This window comes from Mustela lutreola, chromosome 2 (assembly GCF_030435805.1).
Source record: "Mustela lutreola isolate mMusLut2 chromosome 2, mMusLut2.pri, whole genome shotgun sequence".
NCBI classification, from domain to species: Eukaryota; Metazoa; Chordata; class Mammalia; order Carnivora; family Mustelidae; genus Mustela; species Mustela lutreola.
This window is the reverse complement of record NC_081291.1, coordinates 84808928-84816297: the sequence shown is the minus strand read 5'-3', so window position 1 is coordinate 84816297 and position 7370 is coordinate 84808928.

Here is a 7370-nt window from a genome sequence, read left to right as displayed (position 1 = left end):
ATGACCAGAGCTAAGGGCAGACACTTAACCAACTGAGCTACCCAGGCCCCCAGAGGAACAGTTTAAGATACAAGAAACAAGAACATGTAGCATCACTTTCCCCTCCCTTTCCACAGATTTATACACCCACCACACAAATATGTTCTTATTTCTCATACAGTAAGAACGTTGTATACAAGGTGGGTATTGGTCCTGCACTAGCAGTCTATCCCTACTCTCAGGAGAGGGGATCATCCATTATGGACACAGAAACTCAGAAACTAGAAGTGTATGGTCAAGTCTAGTAGATTATGATCTGTGGGAATAGGATCCAGCAAACTGAATTCCAACAAGCTCCCTAGATAAACCTTATTCTCAAAAGGGTTTGAATACCACCGCTCTGTACAAAACATGCATTTGACATATGGGGAAACTGAGGCCTGAAGAAACCAAAATAATTGCCCAAGGTCAAACAAATCATTTGTAGCATAATCAGGACTAGCATCCAGCCCTTACACAAAATGAATCTGTAAAGTAAAAGCAAGTTCTATAGAGAATTATTAAAGGTTATTCCATAACCACTTAGTCATTTGGACTTAATAAGAACAATCTAAATCAAATTTTCTCTGTGAAATATGACCCCAAGTTAATGACAGTTAAAACCTAAACTGAAGAAGAGTTAGTTGGCTTGGAAACTGTCTCAAACTCTAGAAACATGAATGCGCATAGTGCCCTATATTACATAAAAACAATTTATTTAAGATTTCCATGTAGCATCACCAACCTTTCTGTTATAAAAAAAAAAAAAGTTCTGCTATGCCAGTTATTAAATCTTATTGATTGGTTTAGGATACTATTTGAATATAATTTTATAATTATTTATTCAACCACTTTTCCTGAAATGTAGATTAAATTAATGACTTTCATTGTCTTATCCATTCCAAATTAAGCTCACTCAAAAGAATTATCCCTTTGGCATGGATTAAATAAATGATCAGCAACACACTTTTAATAAAGAATCTTCTTTTTTTTTTTTCTTAAATGAAGACTCTTCTTAAATGTGGGGAATGCAAAGCCTTCTTGTACTAATATGTCTCTAGTTAGAGAAATTTGGAATATATTCTTTTCTACTACCTTCTCAAAAGGATCCTAGAAGAAGGTAAGCAATGTTAGTATTGAGAGAAAAGAGTAGAAACATAAGTTAAAGCCCAAATAACTGAAGACATTTATATAAAGTGGCTAAGGACATCCTGGTGACTCAGTCAGTTAAACACCTGCCTTCTGCTCAGGTCACGATCCCAGAGTCCAGGCAGCATTGGCTCCCTGCTCAGCGGGGAGCCTGCATCACCCTCTCCTCTCTGCTAGTGCTCTCACTATCTCTGTTACTATTTCTCTCTCAAATAAATAAATAAAATCTTTAAATACACACACACATACACACACACACACACACACACACACACAGTGTCTAGGAACTAAGCTATCCATTCACTGGGCTATAAAGTCAGTCTCTAGATATAAGAGTTGATTTCCCCGTGTGGTGTATATGTGTGTGTGTGTGTGCGCGCGCATGTGTGTGTGTGTGCACGTACATACATCTATTTTATTAGTGATAAGATAGCCAAAAGTTATATAATGGCAAGGCATTCTCCACTATTTAAAAAAAGCATAAAACCACACCACTGTTCTGGAATCAATTACTGACATAATTCACATTTCACATCAAGCTGTCAGTATATAATGATTTTATAACAGAAAATTCTTTGTTGGTTTCAGCTCTATGTTATATTTAAAACTCCGTTACAGAGGCCCTAAGCTATGCACATTCATTTTATCCCTTTAGTGACTTAAAGTGTGTTTAAAATAATTATTGGTGGTCTTGTTTTCAACTCTTCCAGAAGCATTATCTGCGTTTGTAACATCATAAGCCCTGCATCAAAAGTGAAGCAAATGCAACAATCATAGCATCAATCCTTCTGTGAATGTAGATGTGGAAGGAGTGAGCAAATTGGAATCATACAGAGCTTGAGGGAAGGGGACAGAGTGAGGCAGATATCAAAATGAAAACAAAATATTTAGGAACACACTATTCTAGAAAAATCATGCGAGCCACCTGTTGGGCACTGAGGGTATGTCTGAGAACCACAGTTTGTGAGCCAGTTCCACAGGTGTCTTCTGAACAGTGCCATAGGCACAGGTCCTGACATTACCCACTAAACTCTATATTCTATGAAGGCAAGGACGGCATTTGGTTTTTGTTCACTTCTGTACCCTTAGCACTTGCCGTACTGTCTGACTCACAGTAGTTCTTCTATAAACCTGTGTCAAGCCAGTGAATGAATTTTTAAAAAATGAGTAAATGAATTAAGAGTAACCATTTCCCTTGGATGGCAACTGGTCAGCCAACTAGTTTTTTTCTCTCTCTTGAAAAATTCAAAAGTGCTGCAAGGAAAGTCAGACAAGAAGAAAGTAAAAGTCATGGTTTAAGGAAAAGCAATGAAATTAAGCCATATTGGTCGACAGTGTAGACAAAAACAAAAATGGAATCTAGGAAGTAGTCATAAGAAAAAAAAAAAAAAAAGCCAGCAGCAAAAGTCTTGAACAAGCAGAATGTAGCCAATAGCACAGGAAAAAATGAGACAGAGATGTCCAGCAGAGTTGCCCTTTCGTCCGCAAAGCCCCTGTCAAAGTGTTGAAGAATTGTTCTCAGCAGAAAAGGAGTGGCCTTGTTCAAAAGAGTGTGCAAATCTCATCCTTAGGGGAAGCCCCAGGCCCAAGAATAACACGGGGATACAAAGGGTTTAAGGTAATACTAGTTCTATGGTGTGATGAGCCCCTGGGATTAGGATGAAGCTCATCTCCAGCTGAGGCTTTCCTTACCTCCTTCCCTCAATCTCCTTCTGCAGAGAATACCCCTTCAAAACTCACCTACTCAGGAAACCCCACTTCAGGTTGCGCTTCTAGGTGATCTAACCTAAGACATCTACTAAGTGACACTGTGAACAAATGGTGACCAGCAGAGGCTCAGCTCTTCCCCTTGGAAGTTCTAGATTTGGTTGGAGATGGGAAAGGGACAATTAAACCAAAACTTAACAGTAAAAAGAAATTAATTTTCATTCTTACTATTTCAATCAAGAAAAATGACACCATCACTGAAAGGTAGCATCTGGAACACTACAAAATTCAGTGAGCTACAAGATTCCAGACAGATGGTTAAATGTCATAGAGTCACCATTACAGAAGCTAGATACTGATGACTAAGGAACAAAGCAGCACATTTTGTTCTTTATGTACTACTCACTGCACACAACCCTAGGCTCCTACCTCCAACTCAGGGGGTCCTGTCTTTTCCTTCATATAGACTTTTCCCTTTTATGTTTTCTATCCCCTTTTCTGTTAATCCAAATATAATTTAGATGGGAGGCTTAGAAAATTTCTGCCCAATATATTTTATGCATGTGAGAATAGACTAAATAAATACATAGGAAAAGACAGCATGTGTCTGCACCCCAGGAAAACAGGTAATACTAAAACCACTTGTTCTCAGTAACTTCTCCAGTTTCAACAATTCTCATAAACTTCCACACTCAAGGAGAGTTTCAGGAATTAAGAGCATCTCTGTAAAACCAAAATGCAAAGGATGCAATGTCCTATGGTCCTGAGAAAGTCAGAGTTCCTGGTTAACTGGGTTAGTAGCCACTGTGATTACATGAAAGCATTTCCCTAGTGCCTACCCAACCTTTGTAATGAGGTGAGAGGAAGCAGCTTGGCTGCCCTTCCAAAATCAGATGTCTCTTAGATATATGCCCAAGAGTTTCATTTCACAGGAGAAAGAGAAGTACAGATCAATGTGACTATGGCTTTGGTGAAAGGGCTAAGCAGAGGGAGCTGCAGTGGGATTGGGTTCTTGTGTCCTCAAGCAGCACATCTTCTCCAGGTTGCACATCTTAGTGGACACAGTTCACTGTCGACATCTCTTGAGACTTCCTACTCTGAAAATGTTCTGCATGTGAAAAATCCTCCCAAAGGAGTTTACCATTACTGATTTCCTTTCACAGGAAAATTTCTCAGAGATGCCACTGGAATTATGCCTAAGAGGGAGATTTTAAGTTGCTGCTAGTATTTATCAAGGCAGATCACTCTCAGAGTAGAAATTTTTAAAAGCTTTTAGAAGACGTAATGCTGCTTTAGTCTGGTTCTTCAAACCAGGACTGCTGGAACTTCATTTTTCTTCACGAGAGCGAGTTCAACTGAGTGTAAGGGGTACACTCTCAGAGAGCTCTAAGAGGAGGGAAAATGGTCTCTATAGTGATGACACTGGGTAATATAGCATCCTGGGCTCTAGCGTCTGGGGGCCAAGTCCCAATTCTCCCATTCACTAGCTAAGTGAACTTGAGCAAGTTGCTTAATTCCTCTGCCTCAGTTTCCTTATTTGTACAATGGAGATAATAACAAGACCCATTCATAGGGTAGGGAGGATGATTAAAAATGTAATCTTAGAGGTGCAGCATTTTGCATACTCCACAGCACATTAGAGCAGCTTGACCTCCTTTATTTCACATTATTTAATAAACATTTATTGAGGGCCTACTATAATGTTAAGCATTATTCCTGCATTTATGAATTTAACTTTCTAGTAGAACATCACACAGAGATGATGATGGTGATAATGATTATGAAGGGCTGGTAATGGTGACAACAGTGAAGAAAACAGCACAGCTAGGAAATTACGATCTGTCCCTGAATAACCACAGTGATTTGCTCTTCGAAGTTTCACCTCAAATACTCTTAAAAGTCAGGCAATCTTATAATTGAGATTTGACCAACTCAGTCTTTGGGATGAGATTGAGCTGAATTTTATCCCCTGTTCTATAGCCACAAAGGGCCTCCTAAGCTAATTAATGCTATAAACAAGATGGGAGGGGAATTTTGCTTGCATCAGAGAACAGTTATTTCTAAGCACTTTCGCCTATAATTTTCAAACAAGCATTGTAATTGCAAAGTAAGCAGAAGCCAGCATTGCTGAGCTTGGCTTTGTACTCATTACCACTTGCCATCATTCGCTCATTAATGCTGGTCCTGGAGCTGGCAAAAGCCTACTCACCCTCATACTAGCTACTGCACTCAAACGAAATGGAGCAAAAGGCATATCCTGCACTAAAGCAAAACTCTGGAATAATGTGATAGTTACAACCACTGCCCCGGGAGCCCACCTACATGAATTCAAGTCCAGCTTGAGTCCATCTTGTCCTACACAACTTCAGTCAGCTTATTTCACTTCCCTGAGCCTGGGTTTCCTCCCTTGTCAATATGGAGAATGGCAGTCAGTGCCTAACTAGCCGAGTTACCAGGTTTAAAGAGATAATCTATGAAAATCATTTAGTATAGTGTTGACTCACAGGAATTACTTAAGAAAATTTAGCTGCTACCATTTTTTATCGGGATCATCAACATTCTAACCAACAGAGAGAATCAGTGACACCACAGCAGGTAAGGAAAGTCCCACAGCTTGGCAGAGGAAAACAAGAACCCTCCAAAGTTTCCAAAGGAGAAAAAGCGGTGAACATTGGGACGAAATATCCATGCTCAATCTCATTTTTAAAAATTGCACTAACATACTCAAAAGCAAGTCTCATTTTTTCCAATGAATATGTAAAAATCCTAGAGGAGAATTATATGGTCATCTTATGTCAGCAACCTACGTTCCAAAACAAATTAATGAGATAACAAGAAGATTTCCTTGCATCTGGGTTGCCAAAGGGCCAATTTTTATTTTACTTATTTATCTGGTGAAGAGAGGCAGGGCGAAAAGAGTTGTATTTCTCAAAGTCAGGTTTATTGATCCCTCTCTAAATGCATTATCAACCTAAGAAGTGTAGTCACCAACTGCTTCCTACTAGCTGACTCGGCGAGCGAACTAAGACCCGAGGGATTTCATTTCCACCTTAGAAAGTCAACTTTCAAAGTCAAGGTAATGTTGTTAAGCTTTCATACTGAACTCCCCTTCAACTAAATCTAAGATATTAGGGTATTAACTTACCAATGGATAATAATAAGGGTATATTTTCTAACATTTTCAAACTCTCAAAAACATACTTCTTAGTTTCAGTGTTTTACTTTTAATCATTCTAGATCAGGAAAACCTTCAAACCATTTTTAGATGACAAAATTCTGCAATCAAATGTAGATTATTTTAATGTATTCATTTTATCTTTTTAAGTAGACAATATTTGCACATTTCTGAACCAAATTTCAAAAGAGCCACAGTATAGCTTTTTGTTTTGTTTCATCTTGCTTGAAGCCATAGCTCGATTGGGAGAGTTCCTCAATTACAGAGTCAGTTTTTCCTCCAGGAAAATATTTTATTTGTTCTTCTCCCCGTATCTTCTCCCAAGTGACGTTGCCTTTCTCCTTTGAGCTGCATGTCTAACACTTGAAAAATGTCATTTCATGTTGTTCTTTCTAAAATGATTTGGGACCCGGGCAGCTTCACTTCTATGCTTGACAAATAATCATTCTTGATTGAGAAATAGGAGAACATGGAAAATGTTTCCAGTAAAATTGATTTAAAATGTGAAGCTGCTGCACTGTGATATACAGTTGTAGAGTAAGAGCCATTTCATGAAAAGCCACTTCAGAGTAAACCTATGTTAAGTGATACTTAACCCTCATTTATCTCCCTTTCCCCAAAGCAGGAGAACCTGAACACTTCAAAATGCAAGAAATCTGGTCTTTGGGTTTCACAGCAGGTAAAAAGAAATACCTAATTAATTGGTGGCCTGTTTCTCTTGATGAAATATGTATATCATGTATTCATGGCTATAGTAACACTCCTATTAGCCCAGAGAAAAAGTTCAGAGGCCCCATGTCCAGCTAAGCAATTAGGAGGGCAAGATCAAAGATGATTAACATGAGGAACTTTACATAAACAGGAAGAAACCCTGGGATGGGGGAGGGGAATCTCCTCCACACCCATCTAAAAAACGGAAAAAAAAAAATTCACATAAGCCTATTAATTTTTTTAAAAGAATTTAGTTTTCTGAATAAGCAATAAGAATTCTATAAATAATCAAAATAAAAATGTGCTATGCATTCAAACAGTGTAGAAAGGCATGGTTCTGAAGTCTATGATATAGTAAGAGAGCTTTATATCTATAATGCCATATGTCTTGATTTTAGGAAATGCCCTTAGTTAATCAGAATTACATGGTGTGTGTGCATTCCCAGACTGCAGAGTAACCTACTTCAGAATCCTCCAGTAGCTGACAAAAACTCTGTGTCTTTTAAAGCTCTTTATATGATTCTGACATATCAAGTTTGAGGACATCCCATTTAAAGGATATAGCTAAAGATTGACTCTTTCATACTATCAGGTTCTGACTCATTCACAG